Below are 12,500 nucleotides of genomic sequence, written 5' to 3'. Positions count from 1 at the left end.
AAGAAAATAAGCTTTCCAAAAACATAACTTATTTACACGAATTTGGTCATTTTAACGTTGGTTATGAATTTTTCGTTGCTAAATAAAGATCTTCGTACTTATTAGATTTCTTGGACCCAAATTTGACGGAAAACTGAACAGGCACGAATATTTTTGGATTTTTTAACGTAATTACTGGGTAGCCAGTATGGCAATTCCTCGTCGGAAAATGCGTTTAATTAATTTGTTTGTCTTTTTTTTTTTTTACGTGTCATGAAAAGTCTTTCCTGTCCCTCCCCTACTAAGTAGTGTCTTTGTGCGTAGAGTCTTCTTCGCGTATGTTTGGTAAGTCTTAGGGTGTACCAGTAATGCATAGATTTTTATCAGGTGGACACAGTAGGATATTTAACTTAACCTGCAATGGCGTCGAAAGTCATTATAATGCGAATTGGCGTTTTATTGGCTCTATAAACAAAATACACCCTCATGGAGATCAAGAATGGAACGTCAATTGGATTGCAGTGAAAAATAAAGATTTGGAAACTTTAACTCGACGAGTAGTGGTCTTCGACAACAGTTGCATTTTTCGCCGTTGGATATCAAGTGAGCTTTGTTTCTAATATTTTCCTAACTTAATGTTATGTACAACACTGAAATCAACTGGCAATTCTTTTTATATTTTAACATTGAAGGAATCGAACACTTTGAATGCATCACAGTGTTTACTAAAGTCGCATCTCAGTTGTCTGGCAATTTACATTTTATTTTTAAGTCTTCAGGTTAAAAAAAAATGCAAATGTGACAGTGAAGAATTATTTGAAAGAAGGCTTTATTATTTGCGGTCAAGGTTTGTCCGAAAAGGGTTTGATCTGAACTGTGAGACTAAAATTTATTTAATTGCTGTTGCGTTCCTTGTTTGCACGCAAGTAATTAAAATTGGAAGGGTCTTTTTGCCTTAAATAGCAGATATTTTGTTTGTTTCAATAAATTTTACGCAAGAAAAGGTTTTTGTGACATTTTTTCGTCCAAATGAACTACCAAAAATAAAGCTTTTTAACGACCTTTATGTGGAATATTTTTTGTAATTACTGCAGGGTTGCCAGTATGGTAATCCCAGTTGGAAAATGAGTAATATTTCTGTGTTTTTTTTACATTTTTTTAATTATTTTTATTTTTTCCGTGTCGGTAAAATTCTTGCCTGTTACTCCCCTGCTAAGTCATTGGGGACTTTGCTAATTGTGCATTTCAAAGTTCTTGTATTTCCCCACCCGTGGGGGATTTTTTTCTTGCAAATTCCCCAGGATTTGTCGAAGCCAAGCACCCAATATTCAAAATCTATATCATAGAACAACAACATACACCTTAACACAATAGGCCATTTCCGAGTTCATGTCTGCCTCCTCTTCAAAGAGAGTCTAAGTGCAAAGTTTTTCTTATGAAAATTAGTTTTCATTCATATGTAAAGTCGAACTAATTACCATCACAAAAACTTTGCACTTAGACTCGCTTTGAAGAGGAGGCGGATATGAACTCGGAAATGGCCTATTCAAAGGGACTATTGATAGATATAGCTCTAAAACTGTTGTCCTTTGAAAACAGAACAATTGAGAAAGACGATCCAAGTTGATTAAAGCGGTATTAAAGCGATACCGCTTCTACTGTATCACTAACAAAAGACGACCTGTTGACCTTTAACAGTGACCTCTATAAACAAAAATATATACACAGGGGCATTTTAAAGTTTCTTATGCCTACAAATACGTACAAATTTGTGACGGATGGTCTGTTTGATAGACAAAAACTAATGGATTTTAAAACATAACTTCTTCTTCTCCTCCGCCATCTTGCCATCGATTGAGCGAACAATCTCCTCGAGAGTAGGGCATTCAAAAGTCTAAGTCGCCACATTTCCCCCACCACAAGGGCAGAAATTTGTTATCATTGGGGAGCAGTCAACTCCTACGATAACTATAGCTGTAACTGACCCAGTTGCCACCTCCAACTTCAACAACAACCTCCAACTTCAGCAACATCTGCTGGGCAGTTGGTAGCCTCAATTAGTCAGATATTGTCTCCAGTGGCCACCCCTGCACAGAGCTCTGTTGCTGGACCCTCTTCGGTTCATGTGGGGTCATTTTATTCCACCCGTGCAGCAACCAGTACTGCACCTCGCGCCGTACCCCACGCAGCATCTCCCAATTCCCCCAGATAGGAAAAGGGAAAGGAAGAGGTGGCAAGCGGGGGAAAGGCCCAGCAGCTCATGCTACTTTAGCCGCGGCAGCTGCAAGTGCTGCGACGCCTTTCCTCTCCTATGATGACCCCGATTTAGGTAATCCCCCCCAATATCCCCACCCACAGATCACCCCTGCCCGACCACCGGGCATTTACCTTGAGGGTCCACTCCTCAGGAATAGAATGGTGAAACCTTAAGACTTTTTCCAGCTATTCTTTACTAGGGAAATGGTTGAGAGTATTGTTTTGCATACCAACTCCTTTGCTAACATCCATATTGCTTCTGGGGGTTATAAGACTTACACCCGTTCGGATGGAAGCTGGCAGGAAACAACATCAGAGGAGATCCATAGGCTCACAGCTCTTTTGATTTATTTTGGGTTAGTAAAATTAGTGGGGGAGGTAAAGAAATATTGGAGCACGGCTACTTTGTTCCACGGTCTATGGACTCGAGCAATCATGCCCAGGTTGCGGTTTTCAGCCCTTATGGCTTTTCTACACATCTTGGACCCCCTCAACGAGCCTGCTGGTAACAAGTTACATGAGGTAGAAGCTCTTGTTCAGTATTTTAAAACAAGATGCTGGGTCTTTTACCAGCCAAGGCAACATGTGGGGTGCAGGGATGGCGCAGTGGTGAGAGCACTCGCCTCCCACCAATGTGGCCCGGGTTCGACTCCCAGACTCGGCGACTCGGGTGTCATGTGTGGGTTAAGTTTGTTGGTTCTCTACTCTGCACCGAGAGGTTTTCCCCGGGTACTCCGCCCGGGTACTCCGGTTTCCCCTCTCCTCAAAATCCAATATTTGACGTGATTTGTGTTAATTGTTGATTTCAATTTACAGTGTCCCCAATTAGTGCTTCAGCGCTAGAACGACTAGACACTTAAATATAGTTCCTTTCCTTATGTCTCCATTGATGAGCGTATGGTGAAGTCCCGACCGATCAGGCATCCGACAATACATCAAGGATAAGCCCACCAAGTGGGGCATAAAGCTATGGGTATTAGCCGATAGCTCCAATGCCTATGTCCAAGATTTCAATATCTACATAGGTAAGCAGGGAGGGGGGGGGGGGGGGGGCGGGAAGTTAGCAAGCATGGCCTCGGTTATGATGTTGTTATGACCCTAATGCAAACCACCTTGACCAGGGATATCATTTGTTTATTGATAACTTTTACTCGTCTGTGACCCTTGCCAAGCACTTGTTTGATCGTGAAACTCTTGTTACTAGTACTATTACAGATAGCAGGAGGGATTTCCCAGCAAGTCTAAAGAATGGCAAGGTATGGGCAAAAGGTAAGCCTAAGGGAACTATGCGTTGGGAGAGGGATGCACCTGTGTTGGCATTGCAATGGGTCGACAACAAGGTAGTGTCTATAATTACTACCTCTGGCAATGCAAATGAGACCACACAGGTGAGCCGGAAAAGAAAGGCCGGTGGTACCTGGAGTAACACAGATGTACAACAGTCTGAGGTTTTCCATATGTACAATCAGTACATGAATGCAGTGGATCGATCAGATCAGATCCTGGCCACCCACAATGTACAGCGGAAGTGCATGAGGTGGTGGAAAAACCTTATTTTTCCACCTTATTGATATGGCTCTTGTGAACAGTTTCATCCTTTACAGGGAACAACAACGTAAGTTCCCTGATAATGAAGCTCGTAGACGACCGGCTTCATACTCATTGGCGTCCTACAGGGAGGGACTTATGAGAAACATCTGTAATCTCCCTTTGAGAGGTTACCCCCCACTTAATTCTACATTCTACATCTCTCACTGTCCAATTTATTTGGACGTGAGAAGACAGTGTGTGGTGTGCTTGAGGAAGGGAAGGGATCGCAAATTTGTGTTCTCCCCCTGCAGTGCACGTTAGTGTCAGGGATTACACATGCACATCACAAAGGAACTGAACTGTTATCAGGTGTTTCACACCAGACAGTTTCACAACGAGTAAGTATGAACCCTGGGGTAGCTTTGAATTGTATATAATGTTAGTCCAGTTATATGTAAAGTTGTGTTATTGAGAGAAAACCCAAAAAAATTAACTAAGCATTGTTATATTTTGTGCTTATCTTACACATTGTCTGTTGTTGCTACATTCTGATGAATTTTTGTTTTGAGTGTGGGGTCTATCATCTCTTGAGAGATAATATATTATATCTATATATTACATCTCTCAAGAGATTATAGGGGTGAGTGGTGGGTACCCCACCCCTTTTTTTTCCCAGGTATTTCCCCAAGGCACATGTAGTTTAATGACCAAGGAGTGCTAGAGGACTGCATCACTTCAACCGATGTCCTACAAGTAAGTGTAATATGTTCTGTCTTGGTTGTAACTCATTTAAATTTGCTGTACATGTCATTACTAGAACAGGGAACATTGTAAAACATTTTTTCCCTGCTTATTTCTATTCACCTGGTCTTTATTTGTGCCATTATATTTGAGTTCTGATTTTATAATTTGAAGGTCTGCATCTCATCAGGGTTGGTGATTGTTGGTTGAAATGTGTAGTTTTGGGAACCTATTCCCTTATCTTTTATGGGAGGTAATGCTCTCCACCATAACAAATTTCTGGACACTTGGCAAAAAATAAATTATATTCCTAGGATCAAATTTCACTCTTTTTGGGTACCTCTACAAAAAATATCATAATAAATTCTACTTTCATTCTTTTTCAGCCAAAATTTCAGGATATCTTCCCCATATAATATGGAACATTTTGTTTTGGGTACATCAAGTGCTAGCCTCATTGAAAGAATGGCCTCTGACTGAACAAAGCTGTAATGATTATTTATGCAAATTTTAATCTATATTTTAATTAATATGTTAGCAGATGTTGGATTAATTTGTTAGCTCACAATTTTTTTTGGTTGTAGCTTGCTTTATCCTTTCTCTGTTATTGGAGGTTTGGTTTTCCTTGCTTGTGTAATTATCTGGAGAGAGAGAATGAAAAATATAAAGTTTGTGATTTTTGGCCTTTTTACTGTTGTCTGAAAAGAGTTCTAGCGTTTCTCCAGCTTCATAGTGACTACTATTCTACGGATTTTTCACGCATTTTTCCGGAGCGGATCAGCCTTCATGCTAAACAGAAAACGGATGCTCACATCGATCTCATCAAACACACCGCAAAAGCTTTCAGCAAAGCACAAACGTGGGAATTGTGTGTAAAAACCATCGCAAGCAAATGGCGACGGCGATATCAGAATGCGGGATGTTTATGAATCGTTTATATAGTATTTTCGGCCTCCTGTTGTAAAAACACTGTAGCAGATACCCTTGGTCTTATTTCTTTATCGCTATATGTAGAGCCTTATTTAGTACCTCTTGAATTCCCATAATTTTTCTTTAGATGCTACGATAATTTATTCTTCGATATGCTTCGTTAGAGGAATGTCTTATTTGGCAATGCATCACTTTTGGGGGGTTGCCGTATATGAGGATTCAGTTCTTCCCTGGCAGCACCCTTTTTGCGATGTTCTTTGCGAATAAAGTTGTTATAAATAAATAAATAAACTCGTATGTTTCTCTGATCGACCGCTTTGATCTCCTTTTTTCTCTTCTTTTTTATTGCTAGTACCAGACCTCGGATATTCCTGTGGCGATTTTAATGCCACAAAAAGTAAAATATGATGATTATAAAATACAAATACCTCAAACGTTTGCAAGCGAAGACAATTATTTGATGTTTCCAGCGAAAAGCAAGTGCTTTGATAGTCTATTAAATATGCTGTCAAAAATGAACTTCTACTTCCGGCGAAAAAGTATTTTACCCATATCTCTGGCAATTCTTAATCTTATTACTCCCTTTTTTGCAATCGACAGACCTGTGAAAGTACGGTCTAGAAAAAGTTTCTCCAAATAACGAAAACGTTTTCCCAGGAATTCGAAAATAATTGCCGTTTTGTCCAGTTCCATTTTAAAATGTGACAAGAGCACTATAAAGTTGCCTCTTTCGTGACTCGGAGAGCGCCATCTTGGATATAACGTGTAATGACGTAGCAATAGTCAACAAATGTGTTCGACCTCACTAAATTCTTCGTTCCGCGATCACTTTCTCCATGTTGTGTGACCTTTCTGCTTCGAGAAATTTCAAATTTTTTGAGGGACAAATCACAAAAAATACAGATAGTAAGACCAGATTTATTGAGTTGTTTTTAAGTTGTGGACTAAATTTATTAATCTCAATTGAAAAAACCTACTGCAACAATTTCAACCAGTTCAATTTAATACATGTAATTCAAATTCAGTCTTATTCAATAATAAATTACAAACCAGTTGCATAAGAAACTATTCAAGTAACATCAATTTAATACTGAACATTAAATTAGTATTGGCAATATTCTTAACTGTTTCTAAGGGTAACTTTAATAAATTCTTATACCTTTTGCATAAATTAGTTGTAAATTTTTGTGGAAAATTCTTATAGACTTCACAAGCATCCAGTTTACAAAATAATGTTCATCATCTTGACTTGAATATCGATGAAATAAAGAAACCTATGTTACACAATAAAGATTTTTACTCAATGTCAAAGTGATTTTAAATCCTTGACTTTCCATCCAGGTGGTTATTTTTATTGGCCCCCCTCTCCCCCTCGATATCATTCATGTCACCTACCAAAACTGATTGGCCCCAATACAAAGCCCAGGCATTACCATTACAACATGTTGTACGGATTAAAATTACAATAATTGGTTATATCTAAATATCATTTGTAGTATCTATATCACCGGTATTACGACAGATATAGCGTTATGAAAATCTATCAGTCAAAGAAAAGCTGCGCGGACAACATTAAACAAAAAAAAAACCATAAACGACTTAAGTATCACTTCAGTTCTGCCCAACAAACAAAATGCTCAAGAGACAGTTAATATCAAATGTATGCATTAACCTACAAACTTTCCTGGCTTCCATTTTATAGCTATTTACTCAATGAATTTAGAATATATTATTCTTACTTTGCTACTAGATCTACAGTAGAATTTTCTTGTAGCTCCAGTCATGGACACCTCCAACAGGCAAACACATGTATATAAAATTCTTAAGATTCTACATTTGCAACTTCGTGATAGTCAAAATTGAAAAAAAGACACAGCTGCACAGTGGTTGTTTTTTAAGACCGTCCACTCATGAGGATTTGTATACTTCAGTCTTTATCATACTTCTTACACCAGCGAGTCATCGGAATTAATTGCCAGCTTGTTTTCTCTTGCTCTACTGGTGTCGTCACTCAATGACAGTGACAAACTTTTCTCCTCAAAATCCCCCTTATCAGCATTTACATCAACAGAATACAATTTTGCCTTCTTTTGGGTTCTTTAGCAGGGGCTTTTCTTCATCAGGAGTATATTCATTACCTCGATAGAAAACATAATGTTGCCAAACAAGAATAATGTTAAACAGGAGAGTAACCAAACCCAGGGCCATCTTAGGAACATTTCCTGTCAGCTGTGTGTTGCTGTGTTCAATAACGCAGTAGATATCCATCTGTAGAATGCTGAGAATTCCACCTCCAAAATCCAAAAGCACTCCACCTATGTGAAACCCTGTAGTGGACTTGCGCTTGAAATTAAGCCAAACTTGAGGAAAGTACTGAAAATGACAATATGAGTAGTGAAAATTATTTTGAAATAATTTCCCCCTCTGACTAATGATATGACAGACTGATCCAAGCCTGTAAAGCCTGATCCTTACACCGACGCAAGCATTATGTATGCAAAAGTAACATTTGCACATGCGTAATGGCCTGACTGGAAGGTTGTGTCTTTCATGCTAACTTTTACAAAGTATACTTGTCTAATGAACAAGTATAATGCTACTGAGTTAATAGACTAAGTTAATTCATATGTTTTGCTTTTTCTTATGTTTGTGACACCTGTGAAGACAACACTAAAAGGTGTCTATCAACCCTTAACATCAGTAAAGGCTGCCTATTCTAACCTCTCGTGGTCCCTCTTCAATACGATATCAACTGAGTTCATGACCCCTCTCTGATATTTTTAGAAAATGCCCCATGCCCCCTGCCCCCACCCTCGCTGTCCCAAAAATTATGGTTTTAAACAAAAAAAAGACAGGCATTTTTTTCCCTGGATACATCTGTATGCAACAACAGTTCTAATTATAATGCCTCACACAATTTTTGTCCTGCTATACCAAACTTCAGAAGTCACTCAGTGTATTTGCTTCCTGGCATAATGATCATTTTCTCAGAAAATGTCATCCCATTTTTGACTTGTTTAGCACAGCAACTTAGATCACAGGCAGTTGACATGTTGAAATCTACTTGACTGCCACAAGGCAATTTAAATCATGAAATCAACATCGTAGTTTGTCATGTGCTACTCAGTGCAACCAAAATAACTGAAAGAGTAACTGCAGAATACCCGGCCACTATAATAATATTGTGTTCTTGTATCAGCATAACTTAAAAAACAAGACATGTAATATTATAAGCACTTGCATTCATAAGCAAACAAGTTGTCGGGTAAATTTCCATTTAAAAAATTCTTCAAAAATAAACTGATTAAGTTATCGATGCATGATTTTCGTCAACCAACTGTAGTGAAACAAGGCCAAAAACAGTGTCTGGAGCAATAAACCTAGAGATATTTTTTAACATCTTTCTTAAATTATACACCACACATATATCACTGCTAATGCGATATAACAACCAAAACAGCCTTAAAGACTAATATTGAAACTTTTAAAAATAGGAGCGACTTCAGACTTTAATACCCAGACACCATAATACACTGTCTTTTTGCAGTGACATTGCTTCAAGAATGAAGCATATAATCCTATATGCAAATACGTTGCTGGGTATTTTGGACTGTTGGATAAATGCTTTTAAAATAGTAATAGTGACGGAACTATCGAGCTCTGTTTTCCCAAGCTTAGATGCAGCATAGTTAGTGGATGCAGTATGTTCTGCAGCAGATAGGAAAAGATAAGCAGTACTGGATTCAGCTCATTCCTTACAACAATAGGGATTATAATCCACCCGAACAAGTCTACTTCGCCTTTATGAACAGGAAATACAAGGTATCTACATTGTAATTTAATCCCATTAATTAAGTTCGTTATTGTATCCGTTGGGGCTGATTAATTTTAAATTATTTACATCATATTAAAACCTGTGGTACTCTGAGTTTTACTTATTAAAGATTCGAAATAACCTTTTCCATTTTTTATAAATCAACATTACATGTACTTCTTACGTAAACACGTGGGTTGCTTTAAGTTCATTCGCTAAGTGCATCAGTTGTTCCGCTCGATAGGTTGACCATTTTAACAATTTAAAGCACTTCCGTAAACTCACCGTTCCGAATGAGACAACGAGTTTAACATATCCACAGTACTGCAGGACCAAAAACCACGAACCGACGCCAAAGTACTTCAAAATAACAAGGGCAGCCAAAGCGACCAAACATCCCCCACAAGCCAGGACTGTGCTGAGATGAATCGCCTGTGATCCTCGATCATACATCAAACACTGTATACCCTGAAAACTTGTGCAAACAAATGCCACAATAGCGAACACTACGTCTGTGAGTTTAACAGGATTATCTTCATCAGATTTTTCGAAGACCAGTTCAGGTTTGAAGAACGCAGTAACATTGTAAATCACATATGTAACGTAACTGAGAAGAAAATATCCCAACATATCGAACGAGAACCCGACAACGCATTTTCTCCGCCAGTTTTCGTAGATTTGCGGTAAAAAAGACACTGTCCAGCAAAAGAAGTAACCCCAACCCACAACATCGGCTAAAATAATGAGAAAAGTCTTTCCGAGCATGATAATTCGAGCTGTGGCAAATACCGGTTTTCTTACCACAACACGAATAAATACGTGTGACGTAATCATTCTACACCGGAAGGCGAGCAATAGCCCTTTTCACGGTTTTTTATACTCTTTTTCATTGGCCATCTCAGTTTTGTGTTATTTCACATTGTAGTCACCATCTGTCTTCTCATTGGCTAAAAGCGTACAGGTAATACCTCTGGGAAACAGGGCAACCTGCGCAACCTACAGATTAGTGAATAATCTGTAGGTTGCGCGCGCAATACATGATTTCCAAGAGCAATGTCACTCAGTTGTACATTTTTAAGTGTTTGAAAATAAACTGTGATCGCTGCGATAATGCGTTTGTCGTTATTTTCTTCAAAAAAATCTATAATAAAACAACTGGGTTAAATGTCTTAAACAAGGTATCAAAAATCGGAATTCTGTCTTAAAATGGGTAGGAAAATCAGCGATATTTGTCTTAAACAAGGTCAGGGTATGAGGGGCCGCGCCGCACCTCCCCAACCAGGGATACATCGAGTACCCCCCCCCCCCCGGGCACTTACCTCGACCTTGATTATTCCGGAAATCACAAAAACCTCATCCATAATTGTTTATTGTCCAGTTACAGTAAACTTCAAGTACAGGTAAAGTTCGGAAAATGGCGAGAGATTACCAGAAAGATAAATCTGTAATATAACTTGAAGTTGTTTGTATTAATGTTACTAAATTTGCAAATGCAAACAACGAAGCGCTATTCGCCCTTGTCACACGGCGGCCATACTGTCCCGGGAGACCCAAAAGAACTTTGTTTTACCACGCCAAGCCTCGCAGTGGAAACAATGGGGATGAGGCTTGGCGTGGTAAAGCAAAGCTTTTTTGGTCTCCCGGGACAATATGGCCGCCGTGTGACAAGGGCGAATTAGCAGGTTATCAGGATACGGGATTTTTTATCTATTTATTTTTTGGAAGGAGAATTTATTCAAATCCTACAGTTGTACTTGCTTCCTTAACTCCGTTCATCCTAAAAATTATAAGATCAGCCTTAAATCATCCGAAAAACTCTATACAAATCACAGTTCAACAGCTTATCATCCTGGGCCCGGTTGTTCGAAAGCCGATTAACTTAATCCAGGATTAGAGTAAATTTTTCTTTCATGTTTTCTACTTTTTGGTGAAAGTTTCTTTTGTTGATTTTTGTTTTTGAAGATTGACTTCTTCTAATGTAAAGTTTTGCCGAATATCAGCATTGAACAGCATTTGGGAGTAGAGAAATAAACTCCTTGGTTATTTTTTAATCTGGGATTATTGTTAATCGGCTTTTGAACAACTGGGCTCTGCATCCTGGGCCAGTTGTTCAAAAACCGAGTTTTAAATCGAGTTTTATTCTTTACTCCCACATGCTGTTCAAGGCTGATATTCGGTAAAACTTTACATTAGAAGAAGTCAATCTTGAAAAACAAAAACAAGCAAAGGAAACTGTCACCAAAAAGTTGAAGCCATGAAACAAAAGTGTGCGCTAATCCTGGATTAAGGTAATCGGCTTTCGAACAACCGGGCCCTGTATTCGGAGTCCGGTTCCGTAATCCTGGTTTAGTTCCTTGCAAACTGTTTACAAAATCTGTACTCTATTTCTCTCAATGTTCAAAAAGCTAAAATTCCGTAATTTCGTGTTCTATAGTCCAGTCCATAGTTCTGTTTTTACAATTCCATAATCTTGATTTCATTAAGCTTCAATCCCGTAGTCCAGTCCGCGTTGAGATCGCCTAAACTCTCTTTATCATCGATTCAAAAGTCAACAAAAGCTACAAGTAGTAAATAGTTCTCAAATACTACTTAAGTTCGTCATGATTCTACACTCGAGCTGAACAAAAAATTATCAAAAAAGAAACCAAAAAACCCTGGTGATCGCTTCTCGAGAGAACAGACAAACTGTGCCTACCCCTTACGGCACGGCAAAAAGTACTGTACGTAACACAATGGTACTTGACCGTAGCTGTAATTTTTAATGAGAGCAGAAGGAACTTTTTGGAAGTGTTGATCGAGAATAAAGCAATTGGCCATCAGCGAAAAATATTTCGGGAGATTTTTGTTGCGTTCAATCAGAGTTCAATTTTTCTATCGTACTTTTTGTCGTACAAGTAAAGTCGGAAAAACGAAAGTGACATCGATTTTAGCGGCCACCTGTGATCAAGTTACTTCACGTGTAGTGACAACTCACGAAACAAAGGATGCGTCTGTGACAAAATGACGGCAAGATACCGGGTTTTTGTTAGTTTGCTTTTATTTTTCTTTCAAGTGTTAATAAAGTACGACAAGATATATGAGCGAATTTAACACAAAGATCACAAACGTTGATGCTAGTCCAAGTGTCAGCTGAAGTTAAGATTCTGCGAATGAGGTTAGTACTTGGATGGGGGACTTCTGCGAAGTCCCCGTGACGGCGATAGCTAATTCGTTTTTTAAAACTTGATTTCATTTTTTATCTTGTTTGGCC

At 38.6% G+C, this 12,500-nt stretch overlaps 2 pseudogenes; one reads left to right on the top strand and one right to left on the bottom strand.

Moving 5' to 3' along the window:
• Window positions 1-317: 317 nt before the first annotated feature.
• On the top strand, window positions 318-4,167 carry LOC138041709 (piggyBac transposable element-derived protein 4-like; annotated as a pseudogene).
• A 2,173-nt stretch (window positions 4,168-6,340) lies between these two features.
• On the bottom strand, window positions 6,341-10,089 carry LOC138042269 (cystinosin homolog; annotated as a pseudogene).
• Between the last annotated feature and the right edge of the window lie 2,411 nt (window positions 10,090-12,500).

The sequence above is a fragment of the Montipora capricornis genome, chromosome 3 (assembly GCF_036669925.1).
Source record: "Montipora capricornis isolate CH-2021 chromosome 3, ASM3666992v2, whole genome shotgun sequence".
Taxonomy (NCBI): domain Eukaryota; kingdom Metazoa; phylum Cnidaria; class Anthozoa; order Scleractinia; family Acroporidae; genus Montipora; species Montipora capricornis.
Note: the sequence above shows the minus strand (reverse complement) of the source record. Positions and strands in the feature narration are given on the sequence as shown.